The following is a 16903-nucleotide window of genomic DNA, read 5'->3' as shown; positions in this document are numbered from 1 at the left end:
AAAGGCAACCAGGATGGAATCACAGTCTAATACAGGATTAACAGTAGGAGCAAAATTAGAAAGAAATTGAGGAAGAATTGGGAACTGGACAGCTTGAAATGAAATCCTGTTGCAACAAAATATTGCTGAAGAATTGTCACAAGCCCTCACCTGTATAACTGAACAACTAGCTATTCAACAATTACAGGATATACTTACTTACACTGAACTACAGGACTGTACCTGCTTCTGGGAACAACTGGTACTGGGTATGGAACTGCATGTGGAAAGATTAAAGGAAGGTGTTTTTATGATCCACATTTTTATGTGGATCATACCATAGATATGAAAGCTGAAAGTTGGTATTTGCAAATTGAAACTACTGAAAACTGAACAAATGTAACTAGTGTGACTAAAAAATATAAGTTTTCTCCCACACCAAAGTGGAACAAATGTGTTCAAGGGTGCCTGTCATTCAAGGACACAGGCACACAGAAGACAGGAACTATAATTCAAATGTTACTATTGATACTGACAGATGTTAGAGATGGCCTATGTCCCCAAGATTTGGAACAAACTGAGCCCACTTGTTTTCAATTTAATAATTTTACATGTACTCTCCAATGAGCACCTCATAATCAAACTTGAATAATCAATAATATAAGATATTGTATCATATTGGAAACAACACTTGGAAAGATGAGACTATTTCTGTAGGCAGGGGTTTAACTTATAAGAATAAACTTGCATAATTGATGGATATTCACAAGAAATATATTGGACCATGCAAGAAAAATTTCTACAGAAAGCTTTAGACTATCAAGCCTCACATGTTAATGATACATTAGGTATCATCCGGGTTAAGCTAAGAGGAGAGCTGATGAATAACTCTCAAATTGTAGAGCAGTTAGAAAAACAAGCTACTGAAACTAAACAACAATTTGATAAGGGGGAATTCTTACGCATAGCTAATCAAGAATCTGATTTAAGTATACATGGCTAAAATGATATTTTCAAAGGCTATTTTACCTAAAACCAATATTCTTTTTCTTTTTAAAAATCATCCTATCATAATATTAATTGTGGCTTTATTATGTATAATTCTTGGGCTTGTTGGATATGTAGAATATTAATTAAGAGCTCAAAGAGAAATCAACACTACAGTGCAAATTTCATGGAGAATCTGCTACTACAAAATAGTGTCTAAAGGAGAAATGATTGTAGGGAAACTGAACTTAATAGAACCTTACTGGGGCATGTTGAAAAATGTGATTATCTTATGTGCTATGTACACTGTCAGGGGCAAACATAAGAGGTAATGTGAAGAATTATAAAGATTAGGACATCAAAGCAAGCCTGATCAGGAATGATAAAAAATGGGATGTGAAAGTGAGCTCAGTGTAAGTACCAATGCAAATTGGATATCCCATTTGCTAAAAGTAAATCATAGTTCAGTTTAAGTATTTTTATTATTCCATTTACCTCTCTATTAGATTGTCCATAAAAATTCATTTATTATTTTCTTAGTTGTGCCATTGAAATTTAAAATATACATCCTCGAGTTATTAAAATATAATATAAATTAGGAAGTTTACCGCTTCTTGGACGATGTAAGAGCTTTACGACAAGTGAACCTGTATATTCCCCTTCCAAATTATACTTTGTTTTTGTCATGTTTTTACAGTTTAAAAACATGTGATATTAATATTACTGTTTTATATACCCATCATTCATAGGGCTCCTGGCTGGCTCAGTCGGTAGAGCAGGGGACTCTTGATCTCTGGGTTGTAAGTTTGAGCCCCACATTGGATGTAGAGATTACTTAAAAATAAAATCTTAGGGGATGCCTGGGTGGCTCAGTCAGTTAAGCATCTGCCTTCAGCTCAGGTTATGATGTCAGGGTCCTGGGATGGAGCCCCACATTGGCTCCCTGCCAGGGAGTCTGCTTCTCCCTCTCCCTCTGCCCACCCCCCCACTCGTGCTCTCTCTCTCTCTCTCAAATAAATAAATAAAATCCTTTTTAAAAAATCTTTTTAAAAAAAAGAACTGCAATATACCTATCATTCATTCAGATTTGCTCACAGAATTTTCAATGAACTGTCTTATGGAAGTATCTTTACTACATTCAGTAAAGTGAACAAATCAGAAGTGTACAACACAGGAATTATCCCAAGGTGAACACACTGTGTGACCCCCACTTAAGTCAAGAAATATGATATTATTTCCAACTCAGAAGCCCTGATTTTGTTTCTACCCTGTCACTATCCACACACCCTCACCAAAGTTAACCACACTCCCAAATTCAATTCTATCATAGATATCCTAATTGGTTTTGCCTGTTTTTAAACTTTATATAAATGAAATCATACATAAGTATGCTTTTTTTGTCTGGCTCGTCATTATGTTTGTGAGATTCATGTGGTGGTAGGCATTGGATTTTTTCCAGTTCAGAGTCATTTATGAATGTTACTACTATGAATACTACTATTCTTATTCATCTCTTTTTATGCACATATATAGGCATTTCTGTTGGAGAAATTGATAGGTCCTAGATATGCATGTGATGACCTTTTGTAGCTGCAAATATTTCCCAAAGTGGTTACACCATTTTAACACATCCCACCAATATTTGCCATTGTCAGTCTTTATTAATTTTAGCCATTTTTGGTGTTCATGTGTAATGCTAACTCATTGTGATTTTAATTTGCATTTTTAATAACCAGTGTGATTGAAAGCTTTTTCTTATGATTACTGGTCATTTGGCTATATTTTTGTTTTGTGAAATGTCTGCTCAAGACTTTGACTTTCTTTTCTCTTGCAGTGTGGTCTGAATTTTTCTTAATGATTTTAAGAAATCATTACATAGTCTAGATACAGTATCTTTATTGGTTATGTGTTCCAAAAATAAAAATAAGATGGGGCGCCTGGGTGGCTCAGTTGGTGAAGTGTCTGCCTTCAGCTCAGGTCATGATCTCAGGGTCCTGGGATCGAGCCCCACGTCACCCTGCTTAGCAGGTAATCTGCATCTCCCGCTCCCTCTGCTCTCCCCAACTCCCCGCTCATGTGCATGCTCTCTCTCTCAAAATAAATAAATAAAATCTTTAAAATAAATAAAAATAGCTTCCACAACTTTATGGCTTTTCTTTTCTCTATCTTATTGACAACTTTTGTTCATCAAGTGTTCCTAATTTTAATGAGGTCAAATTTGTCTCTTTTCCTTTACAGTTAGTATATTCTATGCCCTGTTTAAAGATCTTTACTTAAGCTAAGGTCATAAGCATATTCTCCTAGGTTCCTTCCAGAAACTTAGTAAGAAGTTTTTGCATTCTTATTAACATCTATAATCCATATGGAATTGATTTTAGTGGCTGGTGTGAGAGGCTAAGTTTCATTTTTTTCTATGTGGATATCCAAAGCACCATTTATGGAAAACACTATCCTTTCTCCTTTACTCTGTTGTGCCACTTTCTCAGAAATCAACAAGCTATTGATGACTAGGTCTATTTCTGGACTCTGTTTCATTTCCTTAGCTTGTTTATTTTTGCCTCAATATCACACTTTCCTAATTACTATGGCTTTCTAATAAACCTTAAAATGTCAAAATTTAAATCCTACAACTTTGTTCTTCAAGATTATCTTGGTTATTCTTTGCCCATTTATGTCTATAAATCTTTGAATCAGAATTTACACAAAGAGAAAATACATGGGGGATTTTGATTGTGATCACACTGAATCTACAGGTCAATTTGGTGAATATAGACGTCATGTAGAAGGTGAAGTCCTCCATCTGTTTTGCTCTTCTTGAATTTATCTCAATTTCTTTGTTTCCCATGTAGAAATCTTGACTTTCTTTGGATTTGTTCCTAGTTACTTGATGTTTTTGCATTCCACTATAAATGTGTCTTTTCTTTTACCTTTATTCTCTTTTTTTTTTTTTTTTGCAGAATTTTATGTGTTGGTGCATTTATTTAAATAATTGTTCTCAAAAAAGTAGAAAATACCTTAAGTAGTCCTAATGACTTCCCCCCCAGATTTATTGAGATAAAATTAACATGTAACATTGTATAAGTTTGTGATGTATAATGTGTTGATTTGATACACTTATATATTGCAAAATGATTACCACTGTAGCATTAGCTAATGCCTCCATCGTGTCATGTAGTTACCATTTCTTTTTGTGATAACATTTAAGGTCTACTCTCTTGGTAACTTTCAAGTATGCAATACTGTATTGTTAACTTTAATCACCATGCTGTACATTAGATCTCCAGAACTTATTCATCTTATAACTGGGAGTTTGTACCCTTTGCCCACCGTCTCTCCATTTCACCCTATCCACCCACAGCCCCTGACAACCAACTTTCTACCCTTTGTTTCTACTGGATAATCTAACTTCACTTTCCAATTGTTGTTAACTTTGTATCTAGAAAAGTTAATAAACTTTCTTTTAATTCTAATAGCTGACTTGTAGATTCTTTCTAATTTTCTACAAAGACATGTAGATAGGAGTTAATTCCTATCTTCCAGGATTGTTGTGAGGATAACAAGGATAATGACGATGATTGCTAACAATTAATGAACACCAATTATTTTTCAGGAGTTGTTCTCCTTTCAAAAGAACAACTTTCAAAAATGAACCAAAATGCAGACTGTAGTGTTAGATTGTCCTCAGCTCCCCAGATGTAAATGTAGTCTTAAGACCCAGAAGCTCAGGAGGGTGAATTGCTGGCCCTGGTGAGTATTAATGATGGAGATGCATTTGAAAAAACAAGAGTCTGTCCAAGGTGGAGAAACCAGGATCTATTTGGACTTTTCACAAAATTTCAAGGTATTTTTGAGTGCTATCTACTCCTGCAACCACTTAGACAACCTGTAGGAAGATCATCATGGCAGCGTGGTACTGTTTGCCTGGATGCAATTTTATTCCCTCTTCTAGAATAAGACAAAGCCTTATATATTCTCAAGCTAAACTTTCTTTAATTATCTGCTTTGTCCACATCACTGTAGTTCCAATCCCAACTTTCTGAATTCTTTTTAAAGTTGTTCTTTAATGAGCTATGAGGATTTGACTTTCTACCCTTTTTATAACAGCAATGTCTGGGGGGATCATTTTGGCCTGATACTTCGATCTCTATTTGGGACTTTTGTTTGCTTTTTGAAAAAATGTCTTTCCTTATGGTTTGATGAGGGCCTTGGTAGCAAAATAAGAGTTTTTGAAAAAAGAAAACAGAAGAATTTAGCTACAGTTGGGAACATGTTCTTTTTCTTATCAGTGAAAATTTGGGGAATCACTCTTTTTTTTATAGATTTCATTTATTTATTTGACACAGAGAGCGAGCACAAGTAGCGGGAGTGGTAGGCAGAGCAAGAGGGAGAAGCAGGCTCTCCCTTGGAGCAGGGAGCCCAATGTGGGGCTCGATCCCAGGACCCAGTAGGGATCATGACCTGAGCTGAAGGCAAATGCTTAACTGACTGAGCCATCCAGGTGCCCCGAAAAATTGGGGAATCGCTTCTAACCATTTCATGTATGTGTCCAAAGAATCACCAAGGACTGTTTCTGGGTTGTATGTGAGGATGATTAATCTTAAAAATAATTTCTAAAAATTATCATTAAAAAAGACAGAATAGATGTAGGCTTTGCTCTATGGAAGCCACCAAAACTCTCTTTCTCACTGCTAGTAGAGAGGAGCTGAAGAAGGAGGAGGATTCTGAAAGCAGAGAGCAAACCTCAGGTGGAAGCTGGGTAGAGAAGGCAGTGAGATTGTGACACCAAATCAGAGAAGCACAGACAGCATTTGTGAGTCACTCCTGGGGTTGACTAGCAGACTGGCTGCTGAGGAAGTTACGGTTCAGGGTTACTGTGGAAATCGATCCGAATTTAGAAGTATTCAACCCTTGGCACTGAGGTATTTATAATCCATCCTTGGGTGAGCCCAAAGAGAAGCATTATTCCTTCCCTTTCCTGTACCTCACTTTTGTTTAAGCAAGCTCACTTTCCCCATTAAAGGAGAATTGCAGAAACTACAATGAAGAGGTGATACTGTGTATTCACTTTGCATTTGACCAATTTACTAGTTTGGGCCCTGGGTATCTCTGTGTCCCAAGCAGAAGATTTAAGGCCAGATCTAGCCCAGGTGCTAGTAAATACAAATCAGTAAGTAGTTAGAAGGATGGGTTGTGGAGGACTTTGAACACCAGATTAATGAATTTGGATTTTAGGCATAGCCTATACAAGTTCCAACATCAAGGGAAGAAGTGTGGGTCAGTGGAAAGGGCATGGGCTTGGGAGCCATACAGAGTGGAATGCGAGCCTTAGTTCTGCCATTTAACAGGAGCCATTTGACAAAGGGCCCTTTGAGAACAGTTGGATGAACTTTCTTATTCTTAACTAACTCACACCAAAGCAGCCTTTATCCAGTAACAGCCAAATGAAATAGAAGACTACATCAGCAACTTATAAAAATTAACAAATGAGGGGCGCCTGGGTGGCTCAGTCGTTAAGCGTCTGCCTTCGGCTCAGGGCGTGATCCCGGCGTTATGGGATCGAGCCCCACATCGGGCTCCTCCGCTGGGAGCCTGCTTCTCCCTCTCCCACTCCCTCTGCTTGTGTTCCCTCTCTCACTGGCTGTCTCTCTGTCACATAAATAAATAAAATCTTTTAAAAAAATTAACAAATGATTTGGCTATTAATAGAATGAGGAAGTGGGAAGACTGTGCTTCCACGTGATCATCCAGGGAGAAAAGCTTTTGATTCTCCAGAGTTGACCTTATATTCAGAAAAGCTGTTGAACTCTCTTCTGAATCCTCTTAGTTTGTCCTTTGATTGATTCTGTTGGTTTTTCCAGGTAAGTGGTTGTATCATCTGGAGGTGATGACAGCTACATCTCCACCTCTTCAGTCCTTGCACCGTTTCTTATATTTACTAATAGCATGGGCCAGGTTCTCCATTTACAATAGTAGTGGAAATCCTTCCATTTTTTTTCTTTCCAGTTTTAAAGGGAATGTATCAAAAATTCCTTGAATAAATATAACATTCTCCCCAAGAGTTTGGCGTTTAGTCAGTAGCATGTTTAGTGAGTTCTTTTCCCTTTCTAATTTCTTAAGATAGTCTACCATAACTGGTTTTGAAATGTATAAAATACTTTCTCTGGTTCATTTAAGGTAATCCTATAATCCTATCCTTTTATCTATCCACAGAGAATTACATTGTTAGATTTTCTAATACTATATCATCCTCACATTTTTATATCTATCCTAATTAATTATAGTGTATTTTTAACACATTAGCAAGTCTGATTATCTACAAATTTTATTTGGAATTCAGGTACATAGATCCAAAGGAAATATGGCCCATTGTTTTTCTGTTCTTAATTGTTATCTGTTTTTGAAATCAAGATAATACCTCCTAAAATCGTCTGGGCAGCTCTTACATTTCCTCTATTTTCTGGAACAACTTGTATAAGACAGGAATTAACTGTTCCCTCAAGGTTTGCAAGATCTGAGATGACCATCTAATTCAACCATAATTAATGTAAACAGGACACATCTGAGAATACAGGACAGAGTTATTAAAATTATGCTAGGGCAAAAGAGCGTGAGCAAAGACTATTTTAAGCACAACAAACTGGAACTCAGTGTTAATGTTTTATGAGTATGAGACTTAGTGGGAGGAGAGTCCTCCCAGCACCATGCCAAAGTCTTCATGCTTGGTTGACCTATTCAGGTTTACATTTCTTCCAGTGCTACTCTTGATGGATTGCTTTTCTTTGAAGTATTTTTTAAATTTATTATACATCTCTGTTCATCATAGAGCAAAATGTTCTATAGAGCTGGCATATGCCCAAATCACTATAAGTGATTTTTATATCCCTTCGACCTCTTTCAATCTAGCACAGTCCCCATTTTATCACACACTGACTTGAAGACATTGGGCCACTTGTTCTTAAAGTGACCCACCTTCTGTTTTGCCTGGTATTCCTTAACTTGTTCACCAATACATCATGTAAATGGTTTTATTGATTCAAATTAATATTTTTGGCAAAAATGCATCAGAGGTGAAGCTCTGTTCTTGATATTGCAACACATCAGAAGTCAATATCTGCGTGTCACTTAATCTTCAGATTCACAACTGAATTAAAGTGATGAGTGTCTGATCTTTTTTTGAACAGGCCTCGTTTTCCCATTTTATATTGAAAGTAAACAATATGTGCTATTTTGCCGATACAAATGTCTAGTCCCATGTCAATCATACACATAATGGATTTAACACAAGTTATAGTCCTTATCTGAGTCAATAAATTCTTCAGGATTTGCAGGATACAACTCAGTAAAATAGAACTTTCCCTCATCAGCTAGAGCTATTTGGTTACTAGAAATACAGCTCCTACTGGAGAAGCAGGATGAATACTTAATTCATTCAAATTAGTTACTGGTGTTCAAAGTAAGAAGTTTGTTTTGTTGTTATCTCAAAGGGGGACATATGAGTTTTTCGGATTTTCCATCTCTGAGTATCATCAGGCAATTATGTCTTTTCACTGATTCAATGTATTTCAATCCATTATATTTGGCATTATTTTTGATGCTCAGATTATCCTAAGTTTAGCAAGTAGACATTTCTTCCAGCAGGATCCTGTGTCCTTTATAATCTCATACTTTTTAAAATACTGCAATAAAACTATAAATATTTATTAATGTCTTACGTAAGTTCAAGCAGCAGGTCTGCTAACTATTGCATTCAAAATAGTGGTGAGCATAAATGATATCTCAGGATATATACACCATCTTTAATATAACAAAATTATTTTAATTCTTTTGGTGGTAAAGTCAGAGGAATAGCTAATACTAATTAATTTGGGTTTTGTTTTGTTTTGCTTTTTTTTTTTAAGATTTTATTTATTTATTTATTTGACAGAGAGATAGAAAAAGTCTATCCATGTTATTGAAAATGGCAAGAATTCCTTCCTTTTTGGCCAAATAATATTTCAATATATATATTGCAGCATATTATATATATATATTGGAATATCATTATATATTATATATTAGAATATTATATAATACACTGCAATATTACATATATTTATAATTTGTGTATATATAATGTTAAATATATCACATTTCCTTCATTCATTCATCCATTGATGGACACTTAGATGGTTTCCTTGTCTGACTGTTGTAAATAAAGCTGCAGTGACCCATTATTTTTTTAAAGCTTCCATGATTTCAGCACAAGAAAATGTCTTATGCTCACCTTGTATGTTCCCAGCACTAGATGAAGATTCAACTATTTCTCTAAAGAGCCTAGATTCCTTTTAATGAAGAGTTGATTTTGAGGCCAAAGTCTGGGCATTAGGCTCATTGCTAATAAGATGTTATTGCNTACATTATTAGTTTTTGACGTAGTGTTCAATGATTCATTAGTTTCATATAACACCTAGTGCTCATCACAACATATGCCCTCCTTAATGCCCATCACCCGGCTACTGTTAACTGACTGAGTCACCAAGGCACCCTAAGATTTGTTGTCCACATTCATAAATCAAGAAAATGCTTAAATTTCAATTAAAGTTTTTTGACAATAAAGACATTATTTCTCCATTCATGTATATAGCCCTCAACTTATGAACATGTACTAATGGGAAAAGCTTTGGCCTCAGAGTAAAAACAAATGGCTTGGCAATCTAGGGCTACCATAATACCTACCCCTTGTCCCCAGCCTCACTGAGATATAATGGACATACAACATTGTATTAGTTTAAGGTATAAAATGTAATGATTTGATATANCTTCTAGTAGTTTCAGTCGATAAAACTAAAAGAGCTATATTTTATTTTATTTTTTTAAAGGAACAGGTTTTTTAAAAAGTTAACTCTACCCCCAATGTGGGGCTCAAACTCACCTGCCCCACTACCCCAAGATCAAGAATCGCATGCTCTACCAACTGAGCCAGCCAGGTGTCCCGAAAAGAGTTTTATTTTAAATGCCTATGAGGTTTTTGGATTTTTTTTTTTTAGCCATCTAAATTTGGGTCTCTAGAACCCTCCAAGAAGCCATATAGTTCAATAAGAAAAGCAAATAAAAACAGCTCCCAATTCATGCCTACAACATAATCAGAAGACAGAGACTCATATGTTATTAATCCATTGAAATGTGTTGAGATTTTCCATATAGCCCAGTATGTGATGATATTTTATAAATGTCCTGTCTATACTTGAAAATAATTAATATTGTTAGGATGTAGTGTTCTATATGTGTATATTAGCTCAATCTTATTAATTGGTGCTTATTAACTATTGTTTATAATATCTATCAATTACTTACAGAGGTGTTTTTAAAACTCTCACTTTAATTGTAGATTCATCAATTTCTTTATTTCTGATTCTTTTTATAGATATATATCTCTTTGCTGTATTATTTGGTACAAAAATACGTTTAAAAAACATATCTTTCTAGTGAATTGAACATTTTATTGTTATACAGTGATCCTTTTTATCTCAGTGATGTTTTTCCCTTGAAGTCCATTTTTTTTTATCCTAATTGAGCTAAACCAGCTTTCTTTGGCTTAGCATTCACTGAGAGATCTTTGTATCTTCTTTTCCTTTTCACTTTTCTTTACCTTTTAATCCCAAATACTCATCTCTTAATTTATATGTAAATTTAATTCTATCTTGTTTGCTTTCAGCTCCCCAAAATAGTATTGTAGTTGTTTCATAAGTGAGTGATTGCTTATATTTGCCACATATTTATAAATACCGTGCTTTTTGTCCTTCGTGAATCTCAGACCTTCTGCCTAAAGCATGTCCTTTAGAATGTCTTTTAATGAGATCTTATTACAGCAAATTCTCCTAGTTTTTGCCTGTCTAAAAATGTCTACAGTGCACCTTCATTCTTGAATAACAATGTCACTACATACAGACGTCTGTGTGATAGCTATTCTAGTTTTAGCATTGCCTGTGACCTACTGAATGACCTTCAGAAGGTCACTTTTCTCTCTGCGGCTTAGTTTCAGTCTGCCTTCTTCACAAAACAAACTACAGAGTATGGCAGTACTGGTGGGCACTAAAAAATAACCATGGGAGGGGGGACCTGGGTGGTATAATTGGTTGAGTGACCGATTCTTGGTTTCGGCTTAAGTTGTGATCTTGGGGTCCTGGGATCAAGCCCCGCATTGGGCTCCCTGCTCATTGGGGAGCCCACATTTTCTTCTTCCTCTGACGCTCCCCCTGCTTATTCTACCAAATAAATAAATAAAATTTTTAAAAAAAGATTCTCTCTCTCCCTCTCCCTCTGCCTCGCCCCCCCACCCCAGCTCACACACACTCACTCTTTCTCTCAAACAAACAAATAAACAAACAAACAAACAAAAAACCATTGGGCAGTAACCATTTCCCATAAGGAAGCAGAGTAGTTTTTGTCAGTCACATGCAGAGGGAGGGAACTTAGCTGAAGCTGACCTAGCAGACTGACAACATTTAACATATGTCCCAGCTCGCCACCAAGTGAGAGAGTAGGATCCTGCTTAGCACCCAGAACAAAAGTGGGCTCTCCCTCCTAGTAAGGCAAAAGGGCAAATTTAAACCACTTGCCTTTCTGTGCGAGACACAATAATAATGGAAATATTTGGGGGGGGTGCACCTGGGTGTCTCAGCTCGTTAAGCAGTCCAACTCTTGATTTTGGTTCAGGTCATGATCTCAGGGTTGTGAGGGTGAGCCCTGCGTCAGTCTCCATGCTGGGTGTGGAGCCTGCTTAAGACTCTGTCCCTCAACCTCTGTCTCTCCACCCCCCAAACCCTATGCTCATGCCCTCTCTCAAAATATACATATACATATATATATACATATATATTTTTTTAAGAGAAGAAAACTTCTAAATAATCAACTACCTTGCCCTCCCATTAGGGGAAAGTTATGGAGTACTTATGCATTCAGGCTTGTGCTGGACCCCCCGGGGCCCAAAGAAGGCCAAGAGGTGAGAATAAAAATTGAGGGAAAAAGGAAGGTGAGAAGGTCAATTAATATTTATCAAGCAATTGGTTCGTGTCAGGCTCTGTTCTAAGCAACAACATGGGCAGTAATTACAGATAGAGATTAGGAAAGTGAAGTTAAAACGGGTGTTAACTTTCCCAAGGTCATCGGCCAAGAACAGAGATGAGAACAGAGGTTTATCTGAGGTCTTTAAGTACATTTTCTTCACAGAGACAGGGTGAGATGGAAGTGCGCAGAAGAGATATTTATCAAATGATATTGTTGAATCAATATTTTCTTAATAGCCATTATTAATTTAAATATATCCAATTATTGGTGCAGACGAGAAACTTGTGGGGCCATTTTCCATGTTTGTTTCATTTCATGAGAGGAGTTGGAAGATCCAGTGATCCCTGATCCCCTGTGGTTTTTTACCTGTAAGAAAAGATAATATAGGACACATATAATAAATATGACGAATAATTGGAATTACAGACCTCATGGAGGTTAAGGTTAATCTCATAGGACCCAACAACAAACTTCGAAGACGGGGTGGCTTACAGAACTTCTCTGTTAGCATTAGTCTTCGTAAGAATTGTTTTATCAAGCTGGACGTTATCTGCTTTCCTAGCTGACTGCGTGGGAGGAGGGAACATTTTCTTCTTATTTTGTTAAAATTTATTTCACCAACAGTGAGTAGGAGTTAGAGTTTTAGGGACAAGTCCTGGACTCTCGATGATTATAAAGAGGAGGAGGGAGAAGCCAGTTGAAAACCTACAGACAGACAAAGGAGAGTTTTTAACTAATAAAATACAGAGCATGTGATGCGAACTGTTGGGGACTGGAAGCGAACAGTCAAGAAGGAATTCCTGAGACAGCTTCAGTGCAAAAAGGGTGTTCGGTTTTTTTGTTTTAAAGATTTTATTTATTTATTTGAGCGAATGAGAGCAAATGCTCATGGGCGGGGCGGGGGGGNCAGAGCATGTGATGCGAACTGTTGGGGACTGGAAGCGAACAGTCAAGAAGGAATTCCTGAGACAGCTTCAGTGCAAAAAGGGTGTTCGGTTTTTTTGTTTTAAAGATTTTATTTATTTATTTGAGCGAATGAGAGCAAATGCACATGGGCGGGGGGGGGGGTTGCAGNGGGAGTCTTAAGCTGACTCACCGCAGATAATGGAGCCCGATGAGGGGCTCAGTCTTACAACCCTGAGATCATGACCTGAGCCAAAATCAAGAGTCAGACACTTAACCTACTGAGCCACCCAGGTGCCCCAAAAAGGGTGGTTTTATTAAAGCACAGGGACAGGACCTGTGGGCAGAAAGAGCTGCACTGGGGTCATGAGGAGTATACTTTTAAGTTGGGAGGGAGTTAGGGATAGTTTAAGTCTCTAAGGAATTTGGAAGCAAGATTTCCAGGATCTTGAGGGGCTAGCTGTTTTAGGATAAGTTCATTTACTACTGTCTAGTAAAACCTTAGTCATGAGACCCTTCAGATCTATATCAGTGGGACATATGCTTGGAGGATGATTGCTAACCTGTGTCTTGGGAGGTAGAGAGAAAGGAAGTTTCCAAAGGGATTTTCATACATTAAAGAAGACTCACAGGATCCTGGAGGTCGGGCTGATGTCTAGGCTATCTCTGCCTGTTTTAAGTACTTGTCGATGGGCTGTAAATTGTAAGGAAGTTTAATTTTTTTTCTAGATTTCTTTTGCCTCCGTTCTCCGTATCAGCATGTAATACATACTTTACACTTAAAATTCTCCTCTCTTTTGCCATTAAGTGATGCTTTATTCTAGACTTGAGTTTGCATCTTGTGCAACCTTCACTCCTTTTTGTGGAGATTTTCTTTTTCTAGAAAGCACTATCCCCCTCCCCCTTTTTTAGTAAACTCTACCCCAAAGATGGGGCTTGAACTCACAACCCTGAAATCAGGAGTTGCACGCTCTTCCGACTGAGCCAGCCAGGCTCCCCTAGAGGGCAGTACTCTTTAATATTCTCCACATGAGAACACTTATGATGTGTTTTTAGGACTGCAAATTATGCAACCTTCCATAAGTATCACTGTTAAATATAAATGGTTTCTTCCTATGCCATTACTATACTATACTTTTAAATTTTTTAAATTTAATTTAATTAATTTATTTTTTTAGTAGGCTCTGTACCCAATGTAGGGCTTGAACTCATGACCCAGAGATCAAGAGTCGCATACTCCACTGACTGAGCCAGCAGCCGCCCCTATACTGTATGTTTTAAAGTCAAGAAAACACAAGCTGAATGAGTGTTGGCTTTTTTTAATTCCTTTTTAAAAAAATATCTAATACTAAGAAACCTATATACGCTTTGCTTTTACCAGCCCCCTCCCTCAGGGCCCCTTCACACTTCTCCTTTCTCTTTCACTTTCCCTTTCATTCCCTTAGACCTTTCTTTTTTTTTTAAGATTGATTGATTGATTGATTGATTGATTTATTAGACAGAGAGAGACAGCCAGCGAGAGAGGGAACACAAGCAGGGGGAGTGGGAGAGGAAGAAGCAGNTTAAGATTTATTTATTTATTTATTTATTTATTAGACAGAGAGAGACAGCCAGCGAGAGAGGGAACACAAGCAGGGGGAGTGGGAGAGGAAGAAGCAGGCTCATAGCAGAGGAGCCTGATGTGGGGCTCGATCCCATAACACCGGGATCACGCCCTGAGCCGAAGGCAGACGCTTAACGACTGCGCCACCAGGCGCCCCCCTTAGACCTTTCTAAAACTTAATCTTCCGTTAATCAGATGATAACATCACTGCCTAGCTCTCCTTTACACATGAATTTTTGCAAGAGATCAGTTAATATCAAGCCTCCATCCTCCTTCGAGACCTCCATTTTGGTTATGGATTTGTAAGTCACAGCTTCCACTCCACCTTTCAATCTGCAAGACTGACACCGCCTTAGTCCAGCCAACAAACTATGACTTAATAAATCACGGCATGCATTTGAAAAGAAAACAGTCTCATCTTTGAGAATCCATTTCTGCTCTTAGTCTTTCTTCCAGCTCCTGGACAGCATGGGTCTTGACCACGCTGATTCCCCAGAGTTGTTTCAGAATGTCCACTAGACTTAACTGGTCAACATCCAGAGGGGTCCAGAAAGGTCTCCAACTACATATGTCACAGTGCTTACCACGGTACCCCACCTAGAATCCCCGTCCAGACTTCACTCCCCTAGCTGCCAGAAGCGCTGGGTGCTGACAGCCCACAGCTGAGTCTCCCTGGACTTGCCCTCTACTGGAAGAAGCTGCCATACCAAGGTAATGTTATATGTCAATTATACCATAGATGATAGATAGATAGATAGATAGATAGATAGATAGATAGATAGATGATAGATAGATTGATAGATAGATGATAGATAGATAGATGATAGATGACAGATAGATAGAAAACTGTTCTAATAAGGAGACTTTAGTCCAATTTAAAAAAAATATTGGGGTCCCTGGGTGGCTCAGTCGCTTAAGCATCTGCCTTCAGCTCAGGTCATGATCCCAGGGTCCTGGGATCCAGCCCCACATCGGGCTCTCTGCTCAGCGGGGAGTCTGCTTCTCCCTCCCCCTCCCCCTCTACCTCTATCCCTACTCACATGCTCTCTCTTTCTCTCAAATAAATAAACAAAATCTTTTTTAAAAAACATGTATCTGGACCACACTTCATGTATATAAAAATCTGTTTAAATATATACAGAAAGCCTTCAAATGTAGATATGAACTGTTTTCTTTACCAGAAAGTAAAACCACTTTGATAATAATGTTGAACAATTTTGAAAGAATCTAAAACATACTAATCAAGCCTGGTTGGAGCTAAAATGTTCTTTCTCTGTGTGCATAATGCCATAGATTACATAAGCAAGGTGAGAGAGTACATTTTGGGTGCAAATAAGCAGCTCCCTGTGAACAGCAAAGCCGGTCGGCAAACAATGCCTGCCAGTCCCTGAAGGTCCAAATTTGAGTCCTGACCTTGGACGAGGGCAATACCTTGAGCAGTGTCATAGGAGGTTGGTCAGTGGGACATAAAAGCATGGGTACAGGTGATGGTTTGCTCCTCGGAGCAAGCTGCTTCTTGCACAGGGGGATTCTTCTGATGGCCCAGTGGTGCTACAACCAAGGGAATGACTAAGAAACCCAAGAACCCTCAAGAAACCACAGCAACTTTTTTCATGACACATCTCCAAAGGCAAGAGAAACAAAAGAAAAAAATGAACTTGTGAGACTTCATCAAGATAAAAAGCTTCTGCACAGCCAAGGAAACAGTCAACAAAACAAAGAGGCAACCTACGGAATGGGAGAAGTTATTTGCAACTGACACTACAGATAAAAGATTAGTATCCAAGATCTACAAAGAACTTCTCAAACTCAATACACGGGAAACAAATAATCAAATCAAAAAACGGGCAGAAGATATGAACAGACACTTTTCCAATGAAGACATACAAATGGCTAACAGACACATGGAAAAATGTTCAACGTCATTAGCCATCAGGGAAATTCAAATCAAAACCACCTTGAGATACCACCTTATGCCAGTTAGAATGGCAAAAATTGACAAGGCAGGAGACAACAAATGTTGGAGAGGATGTGGAGAAAGGGGATCCCTCTTATACTGTTGGTGGGAATGCAAGTTGGTAAAGCCACTGTGGAAAACTCCCTTAAAAAGTTAAAAATTGAGCTACCCTATGATCCAGCAATTGCACTACTGGGTATTTATCCCCAAAATACAAAAACACGAATTCAAAGGGATACATGAAGCTTTGTGTTTACTGAAGCATTATTTATAATAGCCAAATTATGGAACCAGCCCAAGTGTCTTCCTTCAAACAAATGAATGGATAAAGATGTGGTNAATTAAGAAGATGTGGTCCATATATACAATGGATTATTACTCAGCCATCAAAAGGAACAATTTCTCAACATTTGCAACAACATGGACGG

The sequence above is a fragment of the Ailuropoda melanoleuca genome, chromosome 13, assembly GCF_002007445.2.
Source record: "Ailuropoda melanoleuca isolate Jingjing chromosome 13, ASM200744v2, whole genome shotgun sequence".
Taxonomy (NCBI): domain Eukaryota; kingdom Metazoa; phylum Chordata; class Mammalia; order Carnivora; family Ursidae; genus Ailuropoda; species Ailuropoda melanoleuca.
Note: the sequence above shows the minus strand (reverse complement) of the source record.